We start from the raw sequence: 23088 nt of genomic DNA, 5'->3' as shown, positions 1-23088 counted from the left end.
GCGAGATGGCTCCTCAGCACTAGGGGCACGTTGGGCGGAAACAGTGGTTCACTCTAGCTACTCGACATATTCCAGGGGCGTCAGTATATTGGTCAGGAAGGGTACGGGCCTGGAAGTTACAGACATACAGAGAGACACTGCAGGGAGATGCGTAATGCTGGCCGGAAGGCTCAGGCGCCAACAGATCCTACTGGTGAACACTTATGGCCCCAATGTAGACGACCCAGGGTTTTACAGCAAAGTATGGCACACTATTACAAGCACGGCAGCACATCAAATACTGTGGGGAGGGGATTTCAATGTGGCACTACAGGACGCACTAGACAGAGCAGCACACACGTCAGAACAACATGGGAATGCTAGGACGATGGTGGGGGACGCTATGGACGATCTACATTTGGTGGACTTCTGGAGAGTACGTAACCCCAGGGCGACAGCAGCGACACACGTAAATGCGGCGAACAACAGTTGGTCCAGGATAGACTACTGGCTGGGCTCACAAGTTATACTCTCATGGGTGTCAGATGTTACACACTTACCGCGCACACTCTCAGATCACAGTCCGGTGCTGTTAGAACTAGACGTCCCTCACTACGACCCACCCCCCTTCGCCTGGCGCTTTCAAGCGTCGGCGTTGAGAGACCCAGTATATGTCGACACCATACATAATGCAATAAAGGAATATTTTGCTCTTAACAGCCCGACGACGGAGGACCCAGGCCTGCTATGGGAGGCCTTCAAGGCCACCATTAGGGGAGTGTGCATAAGTACAACCTCTGGAATCCTCAAAGACATTAGGCAACAATTACGCACACGTGAACGAGCCATACAAACCCTAGAGCAGGCATACACACAAACAGGTGACACTAAAATCTTGGGGGATATCCAAGTCCTGCTAACGGAACACGCCAGCTTTGCGACAGACGAATTGAACTACGTGACTAAACGAGCCACCGCAAGGAGGTATGGCGAAGGGGGTAGACCGGGCAGGGAGCTGGCCGCTAAGATATGCGCAGGCAGGACACCACAAAATGTCACAAGTATCACCACCAACACCGGGGAGGAAATCACTGACACTAAAGGCATACTAAGAGAATTTATGAACACATATGGTACACTATATGAAGCACGCCCCTCACCGTCACAGACGGAACTACTGAAATATATGGAGGACATAGAGATGGCTTGGCTAGCAGATGGTCATAGAAAGTATCTGGAGCGCCCAATAACGATTGAGGAAGTCACGGACACCATCAGACGATTACCAAATAACAAAGCACCCGGGCCGGATGCATTTGTGGCGGAATTCTATAAGGCATACGCTGACACACTTGCACCGCACTTAGTACGGATGTACGGTTCAGCACACGAAGCCCAAACTCTGCCGGCGTCTCTAAGGGAGGCCCTGCTCGTTACACTGCTAAAGCCTGGCAAGGATGCTGATAAATGTGACTCCTACCGTCCGCTGTCTTTGTTAAACGTAGATACCAAGATCATAGCTAGTCTGCTGGCAGACAGGCTAAAACCTCTCATGCCAATGTTAATCCGACCAGATCAGTCGGGATTTATCCCGGACAGGGCCACCACACACAACACCCGCACGCTGTTCGCGTTGGCGCACTATCTGACACCAGAGACGAAGGCAGTGGCCGTCCTGCTAGACGCGGCCAAGGCATTCGACACCATCGGCTGGCCGTTTATCCGCGCGGTGCTGGTGCGCATGGGATTCCCATGGATATTTCAGGGATGGATAGCGATGCTCTACACAAACTTGACGGCACGCGTCAGAGTAAACAAATATATATCAGAACCCATACCAATCTGCAGAGGCACTAGACAGGGATGCCCGCTCTCTCCAATGCTTTTTGCTTTGGTGCTGGAACCTCTAGCCTGCAAAATTCGACAGCACTATCATCACTCGGCGTTACAAATGCCCGCCCGTCCCATACACATTTCACTGTACGCGGACGACATGGTGCTGTATGTCAAAAACCCTGAACAACACCTGAATCCTCTCCTGAGGGAATATATAAAGTTCGGTCAACAGGCCGGCTTACAAATTAACTGGGATAAATCCTTGATACTAGCGCTCACAGACAGCACGCAACCGACTCCCCTGGATTATCCGTTAGAGTGGCAGGAGGAACCCACAAAATACCTGGGTATATGGTTCCACAGGGACCCAGAGGTAGTCGTCAGGACAAATTATGGGCGGACGATAGCGTCCCTAGAGGATAAAATTAGAAAATGGAACAGACTCCCCCTCTCGTTGGCTGACAGGGCGGCGATAGTGAAAATGGTACTCTTGCCGAAATTTCTCTATCTTTTCAATAACATCCCTATAAAACCTCCCGCTGCTGTCTTCCGAAACATCAAGACGCTGGTGCTCAACTTGCTATGGGCGGGCAAACAAGCAAGAATGGAACTGCGTACCATGACCTTACCATACGCCAGAGGGGGGTTCAAAGTGCCAGACTTTTATCTCTATTATTTATGTGCGCAGGCACAATACGCACATTTCTGGTTTCATGAAGTGCCCTTTCTGACGCACGTTGCGGTAGAAAAGGGAGACGCAGACCCAATCCCTCTGACTAGTATGCTCACGCACAAACGCACCAAACTACATGACCGTGACATTAACACAGTAGACGCAACTGTGGAAGCATGGAGGCTCCTGGGCAAAGAAGCGAACTGTCTGCCATTATATGCACCTACACTACCACTGGCGCACCACCCAGCCATCTCGGTGACACAGGAACAGGTGGGGATGGATCTGTTCAGGCGGGCAGGAATAGACGCATTGGGGGACCTATACAGGGATGGTGTATTCCAAACGCTCGATAAACTGCACTACATCACGAACCCTTCTCAGCTGTTTACTTTCAATTTTTTCAGGCTGCATAGAGCAATTCGTGAACACTACCCATCATATCCGGAGGAGCCACCTACACTTGCACCTTTACAACTACTTCTGACCACACCCAAGGCATCTCATATGGTGTCGAAACTTTATGCTAGTGCACAAGGGGCAGTGGGACACACCACACTCAAGGCAAGGGACAGGTGGAGCGCGGGGCTCGTGGAGCCTCTGACGGAGGAAGAATGGGACTCCGCATGCATGCTAACGGGCATGCTCACCCCTAACGGGAACTTGAAAATAATCCATTACAAATATCTGCATCAGGTGTACCACACCCCACACAGACTGCACAAACACGGGTTAAGAGAAGACTCCAACTGCTGCAGGTGCAACCAAGCAGGGGCTGACTTCATGCATCTGGCCTGGCACTGTAGAAAGGTAGCGGGCTATTGGGAACAAGTTATGCAAGTCATGAATGAGATGTTGGGGGTTAACATGTCCTGTGATGTAAAGACCTGCCTGTTGGGTATCACTCCACACCTGAGAGCATTGAAACGTAAATTCTGTGCGGTCGCACTCCTGTTGGCTAAAAGAAGAGTGTCAATCCACTGGAACAGTAAGAAAGCACCAGAGGTGAAGCGATGGATTGAGGACATGGTGTACTACCGAGACACGCTTAATACATATGAGGAGGAACTGTCGATAGGCTCTAGGCCCAAAGATTATTGGGGATACCTGCGAGATTACTTACTTATACATAGCGCAGCGAATTCTGTGGCGTAAGCTGTGTGAATGAACACAGGTGAATGACAACATAAGACGGTCAGTTGTACAGGGCTGGCTCCTAGGGGGGGAGGATGCTGTGATGCAGAGGAAGGGTTACAGAGGTGAAAATACAAGTTGGGGACTGTACAGTTAAGTTGAAGTTTTAGTTGACTATACAAAAAAAACCGAGAAAAGTAAGATTATGGATGTATAAGGTTGCGAACATAGCACTGCTACGCGACGGACTTCTATCTACTAATGCGCCGCCGGTCCGCTGGATGTCGGCTGATGGGCTGTGTAGTTCAGGAAAAATTGCTCGTTACCATGGTTGCAGGGGGCCGGCCCGATGTGGTTGTAGGCGAGTGCACCATGGATGGTAAACGATTTGTATTCTGTGTGATAAAAAAGTGCAATAAAATTCTTACACCAAAAAAAAAAAAAAAAAAAAAAAAAAAAGATGAAAATGAGGAGTGGATGGCAACGCCTGGTCAATATCCCATGCGCGAAGTCCCACCAGTTTACATGCCAGGTAACCCTGGTGCTAACCCTCCGGTTCTTCCGCATTTCCAGAGAGTTTGGATACACCGCCCATGGAAACGATCGGAAGTCTTACAGGTGAAGCAATCTTTGCCCGACCCCCGTAAAAATCCTGCAGGGTACTATAAAGAGTTGTCCCAATTAGTGGATGCTACGATCATGAACCTTGCCGACATCGACATGTTGTTCGGCAATGTCGTACCTCAACCGGTTTGGGCGAAAATACGTCACGAAGATCATGCAGCTGAGTTAGGTGGTGATTGGGCTGCACTTACAGCGGCTGACGGATTGCTGGTTGGTGGGGCTAAACCTGAGCAGTTAATTACGGCTTTGCCTCAAAGAATCATTACCCTAATGAAGACACTTATGCCAGCAATGAAAGTTAACTGGGATAAACTGTCTGCGTGTAAGCAAAAGAAGGACGAGAGTGTCTCCGATTTCTTTACGAGATTTGAGGAGGCATTCATCGATCACAGTGGTCAAGATATGAGCACTGAGGGAGGTCAGAGGTTGTTTGTAGATACATTTGTATCGAATTTGTTGCCTGATCTTAGCAACAAATTGAAAAATTCAGAGAGTTCGTGGGCTGTTTCTACCTCTGCTCAGATATTGGCCACGGCTCAATATTATGAAAATAGGGAGAAGGAGGACAATGATCGTGCGGATAAAAAGACGAAAGATCTCAAAACAAAAGTTCTGTTACAGCAAGCGTATCCTCCGCGCTCAAATCAAAATGATTCTCAACAGCGGAATAGACCGCAATCCGCTAGGTCACAGTCGCGGAATAACTCTTCCGGGCAGAGATCTATGCTCGGATACAATCAATGCGCATACTGTAGAGGTGAGGGTCATTTGAAGTTTGATTGTCCGGTTTTGCGTGACCGAAATAATGGTGGTTCATCTAGAGGAGGCCGTAGTGGTCCTCAACAGACTTCTCGAGGTAGAGGTCGTGGTGTTACTCAGAATCAATCTGAGCGTTCTAACAACTCGTCTGATTCCAATAATTGCTTCGATCAGCGTGGTTCATTGTCAGGTAGATCTGCACAGTATCATGTGGATGATTATTACATCGAGCAGGATATTGATGACGGTAACTACTAGGACAGCCACAGACAAAGAGAGGGAGTAGTATCAGTTCCGGTTGATCAGAGAGGGCCTTACGTCGCAGTTGCCACATCAGGCGTAGTTGAGCCTTTTCTGTTGGACACTGGTGCAGCGAAAAGTTCCATCATACATTCGAAACTCCCTGGAGCACCTTTGTCTGGCTTAACGAATGTTTCCGTTGGATTCTCTGGCGCCCCCGTTAGCAATCAGGTCTCTAGCCCTTTGCCCATCACAATTGGGCCTCGTGAGCTGAAAGCTCCTTTGATTTTGACTACTGGTTGTGGTGAAAATCTTTTGGGCCTGGATTTGCTGAAACGGTTATATGCGACTTTGTACTGTTCTCCTGCGGGAGTGGAGCTTACGTTGGGTCAGAGAGTGATCTCTCCCATGTACTTGTCATCTGATAAGCTCCCACCGGAATTGAGTTCTCTTCCTAAGTCTTTGTGGGCAACAGGTCCCAATGACGTGGGCCTGCTTGACATTTCTCCTTATGTTGTTCAACTGAAGTCGAATGTACGATTGCCACGTATTCCCCAGTATCGTATCTCCCTTGATGGAGAACGAGCGTTGTTAGCGATCATCTATGACTTGATCGAGAAAGATGTTATCGAGGAGACTCGGGGAAACGTGTGCAATAGTCCTGTGTTACCTATCTTGAAACTCACTGATCCATCCAAGCCTCCTGTTTATCGTTTTGTTATTGATTTACGGGAAGTGAACAAAATCGTGATTCCTCAGTTTCCTGTGGTGCCTGACATTAAGGCTTTACTGACTCTGATTCTAGCCTCTACTTCTTGGTTCTCAGTGATCGATCTGAAGAATACTTTCTTTAGCATTCCGATTGCTGAGGAAAGCAGAGATCTATTCGGTTTCTCATTAGGTGGTCGCAGCTTTAGGTTCAAACGCGCTCCTCAGGGCTACTGTGAGAGTCCATCGATATACAGCCAAGCCCTGAAGAGTCAACTTGACGCGTTTGTGTTACCGGTTGGTGCGGCCTTGATCCAATATGTTGATGACTTGTTGGTGGCTGCTGACACAAAAGACATCTGCAAAACTGCTACGGTGTCGCTGTTACAGCATCTCTGTGACTTACATCACAAGGTGTCACCTTCTAAACTGCAATATTGTTGCCAAGAAGTAACCTATCTAGGTCACTTATTGTCAAAGGAGGGAAGAAGGTTGACCCCAGAGAGAATTGCAGCGATCGCTCGAATGACTGTGCCAACAACTCAGAGAGATGTGCGTGCCTTTCTAGGTATCACGTCATACTGCAGGCAATGGATTCCAAATTTCTCATTGCTAGCGAAACCATTGGTAGCCCTCATGTGCAAGGATGTTCCAACTCCTTTGCCATGGACTGAAGAGTGTCAGAAAAGTTTTTCTGAATTGCGTGATGCGTTGTGTTCGGCTCCTGTGTTAGGTACTCCTGACTACAGCAAGCCGTTTACACTATACGTTCACGAGAGAGAGGGTTGTGCGTTAAGTGTTTTGACGCAACAATTTGGCGGTAAGCAGCGTCCATGTGCATATTTTTCCTCGACTTTGGACCCAGTAGCTAGAGCTTTGCCGAGTTGTCTAAGAGCGACAGCGGCGGCTGCGGTGTCCATCCGACAATCTGCAGGATTGGTCATGGATAATATGCTTACAGTGATGGTTCCACATGCAGTTGACACTCTTTTAAATCGTACAAAAACCCAACATTTGACGAGCGCAAGGTTGTCCGGTTACGAGTTGACGCTTTTTGCAAGTCATATTCAAATAAAGCGCTGTAATGTCCTAAACCCGGCGACGTTGTTGCCAACTAATATGGAATCAGACGACGTACCACCACATGATTGTTATTTGCGAACTGAGGAGGAAACGAAGGGTCGTGTTGACCTAAAAAACACTCCATTGGCAGATCCTGATGGTACTTTGTATGTGGAGGGTTCGTGTTTTAAGTTGCCGAATGGTGATGTGACGACTGCGTATGCTGTGGTAACGTTGAGTACGGTTGTGGAAACTGCGAGATTGAATCAGAATTCCGCGCAGGCGGCAGAGTTGATTGCGTTGACGAGAGCGTGTGTTTTGTCGAAGGGAAAGCGAGTGAATGTTTTTACTGATAGTCAATATGCTTTTGGCGTTGCACATAGCTTTGGTCGATTGTGGTGAGAGAGAGGCTTTATGACATCGCATGGCACGAAGATCCAACACGGACAGCTTGTGAACGATCTTCTAGACGCACATACATTGCCCAAGCAGGTGGCGATTATTAAATGCAGTGCGCACCGTAAGGTGACGGATGATGTTGGTCGTGGTAATGCGTTTGCGGATGAGATTGCTAAAGAGACAGCTAGAAACCTCGCAACTAGAATGTATGTGACGAGTTCGGTAAGGTGGCCTGTAGAAACTGGTATGTGTGAGGATACTGTTGAAAGTGTGAAAGCGATTCAGAATGAGGCCACCGCAACTGAAAAGACTAAGTGGAAGGAGAGCACAGGAAAGTTGGATGCGAATGGATGTTGGATTGATTTGTCGGAAAATCAGAGGTGGATGTTGCCGGATGCATATGTGCTAGCTGTTGTGACTATGGCGCACTGCTTATCACATATTAGCGCGAAAGGTATCTGCAAGTTGCTGTCCCCTGTATGGAAGAATGATGGTATCGCTAAGTGTGCTGAAAGAGTGGTTAAGAATTGCATGGTATGCATGTTGTACAATCCTGGCAAGGGCACTCCTACCCCACCTGGCCACTTTGCTCCTCCTACATGTCCCTTTGAGGTTATCCAGCTGGATTTCATCCATATGGAGAGATGTAATAACCTGAAGTACGTTTTAGTTGTGGTTTGCGCATTCTCCAGATGGATCGAAGCCTATCCACTCTAAGACAATACTGCCCTGTCCACAGCGAAAGTCCTACTGAAGGAATACTTTCCTCGGTATGGAATGCCACGAATTGTATGGTCTGATAACGGAAGTGAGTTTGTGGGGAGTGTGATGAAGAGTGTGTGTAAGGGCCTTGGAATTACACAAAAATTCCACAGCGCCAATCATCCCCAGTCAGCAGGTTTGGTTGAAGGGTACAATGGTACTCTGAAATTGAAACTCGCAAAGATTCAGGCTACGACTGGTTTGTCGTGGCCTGATGCCTTGCCTCTGGCTCTTTTGTCAACCAGGGCGACTGTACACGGCTTAGCCCATATGAGATTGTGTTCGGCCGTCCTGCAAACATTTGGGGGGTCCCTAGACCCAGGTCCTTCGATAGTCTTGAGTATCCAATGTTAATTGATTATCTTCATGATCTGACTGCTAAACTGAGGTTAATTCATCAACAGGTCTTTGAAGCACTGCCGGCACAGACAGAGGGTCCTGGACATCGGCTCCAACCAGGTAACTGGGTGGTTACCAGAAATTTTGTCCGGAAGCGGAACCTGGAGCCGAGATTTGTGGGACCTTACCAGGTGCTACTCGCCACAAGAACTGCAGTTCGTCTGGAGGGCCGCAAACATTGGGTGCATGCAACCCATACAAAGAAGGTGCCTATACCCTTACCAGCGGATTCATGGGTGAGAGCCGGCATCGCCGCATCAGAAACAGAAACTCAGGTGAAATTTGTACCGTTTAGTGACGCTCAGCCTGTAGGAGACACTTCAGTGCAATCAGATAACTTTGTTGAACCTTTACCATTTGACAACTCAAGACTTGAACTATCATCTGAACGACAGGACTCTGTTCTGCAACCTGAACAATTATTTGAAGAACAGACTCATCCTGGAAGAAGCAGATATTTTCTTCGTTCTCATACCAAAGACTAATAAATATCTTTTTGCTTTTTCCCTTTTTCGAAATCCACGTTACCCCCCCTTATTGTCATCTTGGATAATATGAACAATTGCAACATTCATTAATTTTGAGTTCTTTTCCACCTGTATTTTTTCACAGCTAGGAGATTTTGTATTATAACTGACTGTTTGATTAAAGAACCCTACATCCGGGTTGACCGTAGGGCCGTGTGGGTACTTCCTTCTGTTTAGCAGGTTCCTGACACTAGGTCAGTACTTTTGTCGATTACTAGGAACTCCTGGGAATTGATAATCGCTACTCAGAACGAAGTGCGTCAAGAACGTTGTGGACGGTTTTTAGAGGATGGAATTCTCAAAGTTGTCGGAAATGGAGAAGACTCTAAAGCAAAGATCAGTATTGTACAGGGTTATACGTACCAAATGCTTTCTGTTTCAGGTGTTCCTGCTGTTCCTGACTGTTTCCATGTTATTGGTGGGTGGAGTATATTATGGAATACAATCGTTATTGCCTTCTGCTTCACCTACTTCCTGAACCAAAACCTACCCCTACTGTATCTCCTCATTCCTTTCACCCTCTACCTCAACACGAACAGGTTAGACGTGCGGAATTTATGAACAACTCCTTTGTCCAACTTCTTCATCAACATCAGTTGGTGATGAACACTACCAACTGTTGGGTGTGTGGTTTAATGCCACATACCATGGATAGGGGAATTCCGTACTTGGTCCTTCCTTACAGTTCCCAGGGATCAGCTCGAGCATTCCAAACTATGTTTCGTAGCGCACTAGATTCCTACCCCCATCGAGAGCCACGCACTGCAGATCATGGTCCTGGCCCGTACCGCAAGCCTTTGGCAAGAGCGATTGCCGATTTAGATAGAGATATCTTCGACGCATCGCTTATCCCAGAGGAAGAGGTGCGAGCATACAGAGATCTGAGTGAGGCTGAGTATAGCATGTCAGTGGGTGATCGGCAGCTTAAAAGCTCGTCTCCGATCTGGATCGTACCCCATCTCGGTAATTTCTGTTTCAAAAGTCTTGGCCGAAGCCCGCGAGCTCAGCTCGGGAGGAGTGCCTGTACTGAAACATATGTTTTACCGACGGCCTCTTCCCCTGTTCTTTTGACTGCCAAGGGTACATACTTTGTATGTTACCAGGGCCGGCTCTAGGCATGTGCAAGCTGTGCACCTGCACAGGGCCACCAAACCCCAGGGGCCACCACGCCAATATATATCCTTAATATATTAATCCTCTGAGGATGGATACATATTTGCGTGGTGGCCCCTGGCAGGGATTTGGCGGCCTCGGGCTCTGTTCCACTACTAAACACCCTGACACCCTCCCCTCTTTACTGGCCTGCGCGCTCCGCCCCGCCCGAACCACCTCTTCCGGGCCCCCTACCTACGCTCCTTGTCCAGGGCCACCATGAGCCTAGAGCCGGCCCTGATGTTAGGACCGCGCATATACATGGTTGCCTCGCGACTTCTCAGGCACCTGTTATATTGCAAATCTGTTGCCGCCGACCTTTACTGTTGGGTCGGATTATCACAAGACCAGAGTTGTGAGAGGTGTGATTAGCGAAGAAGACACTGCCGGTCAAGAAGCAGGAGACTTCTTTAAGGGTTTCTTGCCGTTTTGGGGACCTATGATCAATAGTAGGAACCTGAGACAGTTGACTCGAGTGGTGGAATCGACTGCTAATATCACTGCAAGTGCCCTTGGTAATCTTACAGCAGAGCTTCAGGCGGACAGGCTTATGACGTTACAAAACCGTATGGTTTTAGACGTTGTTCTTGCAGATAGAGGTGGAGTATGTAAGGTGATCCACTCGAGTTGCTGCTTTTTCATCCCTGATAACGCTCCAACTGTCTATCAAGCCATCTCGAAGTTGCATAAGATCTCCGAGTCCATACACGTGGATGTAGGTGATTGGACGCTACTAGGATGGTTTTGGGGCCTGATGTTGACATGGGGTTGGAAGATTCTGATGATCATTGGGGTTGTAGTAGCATTTCTATTCACATGTTGTCTTTGTGTACAGTGTGGTCCTGCCTTTTGCGGCCTCTGTGCTACTACGCGTATAAGACGGCCACCTGTTACCAAGGAAGCATTGATGGATAGAATGATGTTGCAGCAACACCTGGATGGTCTGATGAATATCGAGATTGATTCTGATATCGACTAGTGCTTGCCTACAGGAGGGCAAAAGGAGCGTCTGAGGTTCCGTGACAATCGTAAGTGGTGTTTTCGACTCGCTCGAATATGGACGAGTTTGGTATCTATGAACCGCAAATGACGAGTTTAGTGGGTGTACGCGTTTTCGCTATGCTGACCTAAACCGTTCGTCTGTTTCGTGGGTTTCTTCATCTGAACCCACGGGTTCCATTTTAGATACGGCATCCATTTTGTTTCTTGCCCTCAAGTAGCCAGCGAACGGACACTGTCCGCTTCATGACCCTGGGATTCCTAAACTCTTGCGGAAGACACGTGTTCCTTTGAGGGTGTCTTTATGACGAGGGGGATGACACTGCAAAGGCAGATGGCCCCGCTCGAGGCTCATCTTGCCGTGCCGGTCTATTGTTTCAGCCGTGCATTCATTAGGCATGTCTCCTTTGATCCTGCAATCGTGTTTCCGATATCACCCCTTACACTCTTTTCAATCTGTTGACTATCTTTGTCTTCCTCTGCACCTGTTTCTGACTCTTCCTTAACTCGTTTACAGCCGGAATGGAATGTACTAATGGTGGGATGATATACTTTTACAGTTGGGAACTGGTGATGCTACTGTAATTATGTTCCGGGACCCTGAATACATGAAAGCGACCCCCTATGAAATTTACTGTGGGAACTGGGTTGTAACCTTTTGTTTGCCATGTTGTTCTATGACGAAAAACTGTATAAAAGGAGCGATCCACAGATGCAATTTGAAGCAGTCTCCTAGAACCTACGCATGCTGTACTTCTTGTGACTTCTGTGTTCCCTGCAGTAAATAAACCTCGATCTTTGACGCCGAAGGAAGTGTCCTGTGTCTCTGTCATTTGTACGCCGGAACACGTAACCCACGAAGGTTTCAGGTGTTGTCCCCTGGCACGGCTGGGTCTAAGAAAAACCCAGTCCTTCCGTGAGGTAGCTATGGCCAAACATTCCAGCGTCCTAAAGGCTATACGCCAATGCTTGAGATTCCTGGAGACACAACTGTTAGATCTGGAGGAACGGCAACTGTCTGACTCAGACCCCTCTATAGAGGCCCAGATCAGATCCCTAGTCTCAGACTTCAATGAGGAGGCGGACAGGAAGGTTTGCCAAATGGGTAAATACGCGACAGCAAGAACCTATGGGGAGGGCGAGCGTCCAAGTTCACTCCTGGCTAGACTTCTGCGCAACAGCAAACGGTCCCCGAAAATAACGGAACTCGTCACAGCTGCGGGGGCAGTTCTCACGTCGGATGCTGAGATCATGAGTGAGTTCAGAGACTTCTACTCGGATATGTACACTACTAGAACCGGAAACCTGGAGTCGGACATGGATGATTACCTAGAACATATGCAAATGCCATTCTTGTCACAATCGGATCGGGAATTCTTAATGTCCCTAAGCATGGGCGGAAAATCCGTTACGCTTGCGGATTTTGCGGATTTTCGGTAAATTCGCAATCCGCGAGATCCGCGAATTTCCCGCAAAATCCGCAAATTCGCACGCAGCGGATTTTTTGCTGCGTGCGGTGTAAGTTCGCAATTGCGAACTTACACAAAACCCTCGCGAACTGGCAGAAATCCTTGCGAACTGGCAGAAATCCTTGCGAACACAAAAAAAGCATTCAGCAGGTTCAAAAGTTCAAACTCATCATTAGTAACCATTCCCTGTAGTGCTTCCTGACAAGGGCCCCTCCAGAGTTCAGTTGCTAGTTTCAACAATTATATGACCCTGCTCTGACCCTCACAGCAGGCTCATAGAATAGCTACAAGTAGGCCACAAAGGTCATGGGAAAAAAAATTGCACTGCAACAGAAAGCAAATTACAGATAAGGAAGCAGGTGCCAGACTGGAATTTTAAAACAGTGACACATTAATAAATCAACCCCAAATTAATTCATGTCAGTTGAAGCAGGCAGGTGTGCTTGCTTTCCCCCCCCATAATCTACAGTGATGATGAACCAGAGGGTGGCATTGATGCACCAGAGGATGGCATGGGTAAAACAGAGGGTGGCAGGGGTGAAACAGAGGGTTCTGGGAACCTGTGATGATGAACCAGACGTAGAAACAACATAATCGTGACCGTTGCGAGCCGACATGTAAGTTCGAAATTGCGAACTGGTACAAAACCCTTGCGAACTGGCAGAAATCCTTGCGAACACAAAAAAAGCATTCAGCAGGTTCAAAAGTTCAAACTCATCATTAGTAACCATTCCCTGTGGTGCTTCCTGACAAGGGCCCCTCTAGAGTTCAGTTGCTAGTTGCAACAATTATATGACCCTGCTCTGACCCTCACAGCAGGCTCATAGAATAGCTACAAGTAGGCCACAAAGGTCCTGGAAAAAAAATTGCACTGCAACAGAAAGCAAATTACAGATAAGGAAGCAGGTGCCAGACTGGGATTTTAAAACAGTGACACATTAATAAATCAACCCCAAATTAATTCATGTCAGTTGAAGCAGGCAGGTGTGCTTGCTTTTCCCCCCATAATCTACAGTGATGATGAACTAGAGGGTGGCATTGATGCACCAGAGGATGGCATGGGTAAAACAGAGGGTGGCAGGGGTGAAACAGAGGGTTCTGGGAACCTGTGATGATGAACCAGACGTAGAAACAACATAATTGTGACCGTTGCGAGCCGACATGTAAGTTCGCAATTGCGAACTGGTACAAAACTCTTGCGAACTGGCAGAAATCCTTGCGAACTGGCAGAAATCCTTGCGAACACAAAAAAAGCATTCAGCAGGTTCAAAAGTTTAAACTCATCATTAGTAACCATTCCCTGTAGTGCTCCCTGACAAGGGCCCCTCCAGAGTTCAGTTGCTAGTTGCAACAATTATATGACCCTGCTCTGACCCTCACAGCAGGCTCATAGAATAGCTACAAGTAGGCCACAAAGGTCCTGGAAAAAAAATTGCACTGCAACAGAAAGCAAATTACAGATAAGGAAGCAGGTGCCAGACTGGAATTTTAAAACAGTGACACATTAATAAATCAACCCCAAATTAATTCATGTCAGTTGAAGCAGGCAGGTGTGCTTGCTTTTCCCCCCATAATCTACAGTGATGATGAACCAGAGGGTGGCATTGATGCACCAGAGGATGGCATGGGTAAAACAGAGGGTGGCAGGGGTGAAACAGAGGGTTCTGGGAACCTGTGATGATGAACCAGACGTAGAAACAACATAATCGTGACCGTTGCTAGCCGACATGTAAGTTCGCAATTGCGAACTGGTACAAAACCCTCGCGAACTGGCAGAAATCCTCGCGAACTTGCAGAAATCCTTGCGAACACAAAAAAAATCCGCAAATTCGCGAGAATGAGCGGATTTTGCGGATTGCGAGTTCGCAAATTCGCAAAATTCGCGAACGCCAGATTCGCAAAATTCGCCCATGCTTAAATGTCCCCCATACAGGCAGACGAAATATCGGAAGAGTTAGCTAGCATGCGGGACCACAGCGCCCCTGGGGCGGATGGCCTAACAGTGGGGTTCTACAAGGCGTTCAAAGATAAACTAATACCGCATCTCTCCTCCCTCTTTGATGAGGTGTGCGAGGAAGGATACATGCCACAGTCTATGAGAGAGGCCCTAATAGTCACCATTATTAAACCCGGTAGGCCCCCTGGTGCTTGCAGCTCGTATAGACCATTATCGCTGCTGAATGTAGATGCGAAGCTGTACGCTAAGGTTCTAGACACGCGACTTGCTCTAATAGCTCCGGAAATAGTGGCTCCGGAGCAGTCCGGCTTTATGCCTGGTAGGAACCTCGCCTACAACATTTGCACGGTATTGGGGACCGTCCAGCACGTCAGACAGGACACGAAAGCTGTTGCCATCTTTTTAGACATGGAGAAGGCCTTTGACTCCATGGAGTGGCCTTTTATGCTGAGGGTTCTGCGACCGTTCGGCCTTGGGGAACCATTCTTGCAAATGATCGGAGCTTTATACTGGAGACCGATGGCCAGACTTCGAATAGGTGATCGCGTATCTGACCCATTTGACATTAGCAGGGGAACCAGACAGGGCTGCCCTCTTTCTCCATTGCTGTATGTACTGGTCGCAGAGCCACTGGCTTGTGCACTTTGGGAGTACCACTGGCATGGGGAGTTAGCTTTCCAACATATAAAATTGTAATCTCAACCTACGCTGACGATACTCTTCTCTATGTCCGCAACCCGGAGGCAAACCTGGCTTCAGTTCTACAGGAGGTGGTCCGCTTCGGGGCACTTTCCGGACTCAAGATCAACTGGAACAAGTCGGTGGTGTTCCCACTAACTCCGGTGACGCACCAGTTCGAGATGGAGTACCCGCTACATTGGTCTACAGATCCGGTGCGTTACCTAGGAATAATGGTCCATTCTGACTCAGAGGTGTTGTTCCGCGAGAACTATGGTGTTGCCTTCAGTAAGTGCGAGGAAGACAATGAGAAGTGGTGTAGACTCCCACTATCATTGATGGGACGTATTGCCATCATGAAGATGGTGGTGCTACCCCGGTTCCTGTTTCTATTTAATACCTTACCCATCATACTGCCGAAGGCCTTCTTCAGAAACCTGACGAGACTTATGGTGCGTCTAGCCTGGGGCGGGAAACAACCGAGAGTACAATGGAACACGCTTACGCACCCGTACGAGCTGAGAGGCCTGGGTGCCCCGGACATGGAGCGCTATTATAGGGTGGCACAGGCTGCCCACCTGCACATATGGCTGCACGGTGAAGAAACCATTCCACATGTGCGGATGGAATGGCTGTTTGCAGACCCCCTTCCACTTCCGACCACAATATGTACCCCTGAGGACCGCCGGATAGGAGTGCTGGACTCTATTACAGCCACCAAACATGCGTGGTACTCGTTGCTGAGGGCAAGGGGAGTCAACTTGATATATTCCCCCCTGATGGCAGTGGAATGGATGCTGTGGCTACCGCCGATAGCGGAGAAGAGTGTAGTACAGTCGCTGCATAAGCTGGGAATAAAGACCGCCGGTGAGTTGTTTATAGGTGGGGCGGTGAGAACTTGGTAACAGGTGACGCAGGCAGCGGAGGCCACTTCGCAGCTACAGAGGTTTCAGTTTCATAGAATCCGTTGCGCTCTGAGGGACGCCCTAGGCTCGGATATGGAGGAGCCACCGGAGCTTCCAGAACTTACCCCTGTTATACAAACTGAGCAACCACGTAAAATGACAACACATCTATACAAGGCTATCGCCCCCCACAGGGCCCAAGAACCCTCGAAGGCCAGGGTCGCATGGCAGAGGGATCTACAGATAACCATAGATGACTCCATGTGGAAATACTGCTGTACGAGCACCAGAAGGGTGCCCTTAAATTGGAGACACCGCCTGATCCACTTTAAATGTCTGCAGAGAGTGTATTACACTCCGGAACGGTTGCACCAATATGGTCTCAGACAATCTCCAGAGTGTGAGAGGTGCCAAGCGCCCATTGCGGACTTTTTCCACCTGGCATGGGGTTGCTCCAGGATACACGAGTTCTGGGAAGCGGTAATGGCAGAATTGGGGGAAGTACTCGACTACGAGCTGCCCATGGACCCGGCCCTTGCGTTGCTGGGACACTCTAGGGTCTTACCAGTGGCGATGCGATGCTTGGCTGACATGGGCTTGTTGTTGGCCCGACGTGCTGTAGCACGCTGCTGGATGAGGTGCCCCTCCCCGACGAAGAAATGGTGGGCTAGCGACATGCTGTATTGCTGCACACAGGCGGAACATTACAGCAAACTACTCCCCCCCCTGGTGCCGCCCAAAGAACTTCTGGGGGCTATACAATACCTTTAGATGCGCCAGAGAGGACACTGCTGACACCCAACCTTCTGGACAGGCGGAGGCAGACTAGTGCTATGCACACCAAGTTTATACGCACACACATTATGGGGAGCACCCGAATGCCTTGGCTGGAGGGCTGACCAGGGACACTGTGTAGCGGCTAGGCAGGGAACAGCACACTCAGGGGCTTCTGGGGTGGGCACTCATATTGCAGTACTTCACACGGATAGATGCATCATGTAGCGAGTGAGTTAGGGACCATGTAGACCTGGGAACCAGTCACGGTGTTGGGGGGGAATTAGAGGGGGTTAAGTATTTAGGGTGAGAGCGTTGTACTTAGGGGCCTTCACACTAGCGAGGGTTATTCTAATCCAGAAAATACACCTCAGTTGCTTGCTGGCAGTACAAGACCCATTCTGTACTAGAATATGGTTACTTAGACACTCTGTGACCGGATCCTACGTGGCTATTCCGATGCCCAGAATTGTTATTTCCTGTATTTTTCACAGGGTACTGTACACCACCGGACCCCGGGGATGTCGGCACTATGGCTGTGTTTCTACAAACTGCGGAAAGCCTGATCAGTGAGGATATTACGCTGCCGGCCCCCCTGGGGGTTGTAGGCTGCAAGCCGTGTATCAACCTAAGTACGCAAATAAAGGTGTTATTAAAAAAAAAAAAAGAAAAGTTTGCTATCACATAGATGGCAAACTCTGAAAAGTGTGTTCACTTCAGGTTAGGCCACCTGCGGGGTTGTACTGACCGACCGGGAGGTGGATACGCTTACCTGACTATCTAATTTTCCCTCCTGTCCAGGTGCCGAAGGGCTCGGGACAAAGGGGTTCAGCTTACCCTCCTGTGAAGGGAGCCAGATTAGCATTTCAAAGGCGGTGGCTTTTTTTTAAGCTTTCCTGCCTGGGAATGCTAATCAGTAGGTCATCAAGGGGAGGAAGTGTGCACACCCTCTTGCCGAGCAGGCTTTGTTTCTGACCTCTTGAGAGCAAAGGCCCTCATCCTTGGGGGTCAGAAACTCATCTTCAGTGGCAGGCTGGCAAAAATTAGTTAGTCAACACAAAAGTGGGTGGTAGGTTTTCAGGGGTCACCTCTAAAGTGCCCTCTGGGTGCATCTATTAATTAATCCAACAATGGAATCAGTGTGGTTTTCTTAATACAGAATGTTTGATTAAAAAAATTACTATTTTCAGTGAAGCCATCATGTAGCTGGGGAACCAGTTTTCACCAGTGTCCAGCACATGTTTTTAAAATGGCTTCCCTGTTCATTGGTACTGGCAGTAATGGAACTGATTAGCACAGGGACATATCTGCTCATGAAGATATCTCCTCACATGTAGTATAAGGCAATCTGTCTTAGGGCTGCTAGGCCTGCTGTAAGGGTGACTTACAAATACTACATGCAGTATTAAGGTACATGGCACACAGGGATGTGTGTCATGTCATGTTTTCTAGAATACTATAAGAATTGAAGACGGACATAGAAAAAACCACACAAGAGCTGGATAAAATGGTCACACCAGGGGAACTTACGAAAATAATGGAAGACATCAACAATCAGCTGCTTAAACACACGCAAGAAGTAAACAAAAGAAAACTTAGCAAGTACAGGAGGGACACGTTAGATTACAAACTGGAAGAAGTGTACACCAGGGCGGAAATATACGCGAGAAGAAGACAGACCAAAACATACACATCACAGACTGACACGTCATCCACGGATAGTGAAAAGACACCCCAGGACAGAACCCGCCCATAGAAAGTTGTCACTACACAGGAAACAGCAAGTACATCAACCACAGGGCCTTTTTTAGAGAGAGGCCCCCGAGAAAACGAAGACCCCGGAGGGGACACGGTAAAAGAAAGAGAGAAGGGACAACCACAGACCAGAAATGTGACCGCAAATAAGGACAAAACCAAGAAACACCAAACCTAGAAGATCAAAACAACCTAGTATTAAATATATCAGATTGGAAGTTAAGTCAACAACAGATCAACACTTTACAGAAAGGAACATCATATGTGCCGACGGCACACACCAATACATTGGAACTTGAGGTCAGTATCTTCAAACTAACCAGAAAAATGAGATTGAGACAATTTTTTGATAACGTAATCGCAGAAACCAAAAGAGAAGAAATTGACCAATTAAAAGGCTTGAAAACACCCAGTACCTACATGGCACCGGTTAGCCACAAAACAATCGACTTCTTCGAGCAGTTGTGTAAAAAAGACATAAACCAACTAAATACAAGAAAGAAAAGTAAACTAACAAACATGACCAGTAAAGAATTTTGAGTGCTCAAGTCCATAGCAAACAATGAAAGAATAATCTGCCAGAAAGCAGATAAAGGGGGAGCTTTGGTAATTTTAAACAAATCATATTATCATTCAGAAGTTACCAAACACTTGGAAGATGAAAATACATACATGGAGATAAACCTCAATCCGACCTCGGAGATCAAAAAAACATTACAGACTATCCTACAAAAAGCCCAAGACAGAAGGGTCATCAACGACAGAACAAGAAAGTATTTAACACAGGACCATCCAGCAAGCCCTACGTTGTACATGGTACCCAAGGTACATAAGGATTTTTAACAAAACACCATGTCGTCCGATCGTATCCACAAAAAAAAGTCTACACGAACCAGTCGGAAAATTCCTGGACAGATATTTACAGCCACTGGTCATTAAAACTAAGTCACACATAAAAGACACATCGGATTTTAACAACAAATTAAAGTTACTAAAGAGAAAGAACGATCAGCTCACAACACTGGCTACTATAGATGTGAAAGCACTTTACCCGTCAATCCCACACAGGCAAGGCTTAGAAGCGGTAGAAAAAGCACTGTTACAAAGCGACTATACAGAAGAGTTGCAAGTCTTCCTAATGGAACTTATGGAGTTCACGTTGATGCACAGCTATTTCACCTATGACAAGAGATGGTTTATACAAAAAAATGGAACTTCCATGGGGAATTGCGCCGCACCTGCGTATGCGAATCTCTATATGACAGCATTTGAAGAGGAACATATATATGAAAATGACATATGGAAAACACACACAGAGATGTACGTTCGATTCATCGATGATATATTCGTAATCTGGAGTGGCACGAAAGAATCTTTACTAGATCAAGTGGAAATGCTAAACACAAAAGATGACAGGATCCAATTTACATGGCAAATTAAAGAAGACTGCATTCAATTTCTGGACGTAGAGATCACCAAAACCAACGAGGAATTCACAACCAACCTCTACAGAAAACAAACCGACAGGAACAATCTCTTAACCTCTTGGCTGCTAGACGTTTTCCTGCTGTGTGCTGGAAAATCCTTGATGCCAATTATTCATGACGAGCTCAGCTCGTCATCAGCACACGACACCCGTGGGTGATGACGAGCTGAGCTCGTCATCAGCATCGAAAGGGTTAAGATATGAAAGCTATCATCCTCCATCATTGAAGAGACACCTCCCCTACTCCCAATTTCTTAGGGTGAAAAGAGTAGTATCGGAACCGGACCAACAACATCAATAATTACAAGTATGGCAAGGCGTTTCCATGAGAGAGGATACCCAGACGGTACCATAGAACAGGCACGCAACAGGACCAACACCAAAACGAGAGAAGAGTTACTGAATGTCAGAACTCGTCAAACGGAGAAACAAATAACATGTGTCAGCAAATATTCCAACATGAGCACCCAATTTAAGTCAATCATCAAAAGACATTGGCCAATACTAAAATTGGAACAGACATTTAAGGGCATATTCACTTCTGAACCTTTGTTCGCTTATACCAGAGCCAAAAACGTAGGTGAACTCTTAAAGCAACCAAAGGAAGACATCGCAAAGTCCACTTACCGGGGTACCACACCGTGTCTAAATTGCAATAATTGCAACAATACTATTAGAGGTAACAAGATTACACATCCAATGAAAGGTCATAACATTCATTTAAAAGTCAATGCAACATGTGATACAACAAACATAGTTTACATGTTGAAGTGCCCTTGTGGCTCGGCATATGTTGGACACACAGAGAGAAAGCTGAAAATAAGACTAAATGAACATAAGAGTAACATTCGAACAAAGGCCTTAAAATCAACTGTAGCGGTTCATTTTCAAGACGCCAAACACCACATAAGCCAATTAAGTGCTTGCATTTTGGAGGAAGTCCCGAAAAAAGAAGGAATGGAACAAGAAGAAAAACCTGTTAAAGAGAGAAAACCATTGGATTTAATATTTAAATTCTCTTAAGCCAAACGGTCTAAATGAAAGGGTTGAATTTACTTGCTATTTGTAACACATGTAACTCATGGACAGAGAAGTGTGGTGAACCTTGAAATACTGATTTCCATACAGAAACGATATAGCTCTATGTATTTATATCATAGGAGCCGTGTAGCCAAAGGTGCATAATGCAAGCCCATAGCCTGAAAGAGTAGCCACGCTAGTTCCACATAGCGCGCAGAACACCAATAAAGTTTGTATAGCGTAAAAAAAGCCTGGTCCTTTTTTACAATTCGCGCATGGGCGCATAGTTACGTAACGTAGAGCACCAGTTAACATTTCACAAACGCTGAGTCTGAGAGACAGCGAGGAACGTTTAGAGACAGCACATGCAGCGAAGGTGAGCTAAGATGCATGGAGCGCAAAAGAATTCATATAAATAGACCATATCACAGCATTTTACATAAAAGGCGGGAGGTGAAGGTAGTAGTCAATTCAAACGTAAACCGCTTTCACATTAAACACGTGAACGTGACTATGGGTATTGGGATACCATATGACGAGCCACACGTAAGGACAGTTAAAGGCACGGCGCATAGACCAACAATCATTAAACACTGGCGTAGTTATTGATGGAGAGTAATCAGCATTTACAGCGCGTTTACAGAGTAGTATAACATTAGGAAGTACAGCTACACACAAGGACAGTTAAAGGCATGGGGCGTAAATAATCTATTAGTAATCACTAGTGTATCTTCGAGCGAATGAAGCTAGGACCTACAGCGCAGCACACAATCAGAAAGCATAGAATGTAATAAAAGTGAACCATGGACACTGCTTAATATTAAGTGGCATACACGGTTATGTTTATATTTTAGAGTGTTTTCCTGATGAAGGCAACAAGTCGCCTAAATGCATTGGAAAGAAGAATGTATTTATGATGCATTGCAAGAAAGCTTTGTCAGGATGATACACAAGAAAAGTAAATGTGATCCGAAAATTTTAAAAGAAGATATCGAACAAATAAATGAAATTTTGTAGCAAACATTGAGAATAATTTGACTTATTGAAATACAAGCTGGATACTACAGCACATACCCAGTGCCCTGGGAGACAGCCCTATACACGATAGGACTGCTACCTACCAGATGTTTTCACTTTTGTCTGCACCAAAACATGCAGCCTGTAATGCCAATCTTACATGAGTTAGGTGAGGGGTCTCTTAGGGTGGCACAAATCATGCTGCGCCCCTTAGAGACACTCTTTAGATTCCCAGCCCCTAGGTACCTGGGGCACCATATACTAGGAACTAACAGAGTGCTAAGCGTCTTGCCAATTTGGGGGAACAACTGTACAGTTTTGAGAAAGAGATCTGGAACTGGGGACCTGGTTAGCATGAACACATTGCCCTTCTATTTGAAATCACATTAAATACCATGCAACAAGTGTGGGTGACCATGCTGAAAAGGAGCACTCTCCTACAAACTTCTCCAAAGTAGAATCAGCCTAGTCACCGAATGGCTTAGCGCGATCAAAGGGCATGTCTGTAAGAGTGGCCTTAGTATCCCAATTGTCCAGAGGATCGCATCTAGATACAGCAGCAATTGATAGCACTTGTTCCAAAAGCAAGGACAACTAATATTGTTGGTTGAACAGATTGTGGAAATAAATAGCGCTGGTCCTCCAAAGGACAGGAAGAACATCTGTGCCATCTCTAAAAGAATATGTCAATACCAAGTTAGCAAGCAGCAAGCATTCAAGAATGCAATGTTAGAGTGCTCTAGATAAACGCCTTTTTGCAGATGGAAGCTTTTC

At 46.9% G+C, this 23088-nt stretch overlaps 1 protein-coding gene across 1 annotated transcript in view; it reads right to left on the bottom strand.

The window, feature by feature from the left end:
* Positions 1 to 23088, bottom strand: part of LOC147679786 (myoferlin-like) — a 3853508-nt gene that overhangs the window by 1878397 nt on the left and 1952023 nt on the right. The gene's annotated exons all lie outside the window — the stretch shown is intronic.

The sequence above is a fragment of the Lissotriton vulgaris genome, chromosome 11 (genome assembly GCF_964263255.1).
Source record: "Lissotriton vulgaris chromosome 11, aLisVul1.2, whole genome shotgun sequence".
Taxonomy (NCBI): domain Eukaryota; kingdom Metazoa; phylum Chordata; class Amphibia; order Caudata; family Salamandridae; genus Lissotriton; species Lissotriton vulgaris.
This window is presented reverse-complemented; position numbering and strand designations above follow the sequence as displayed.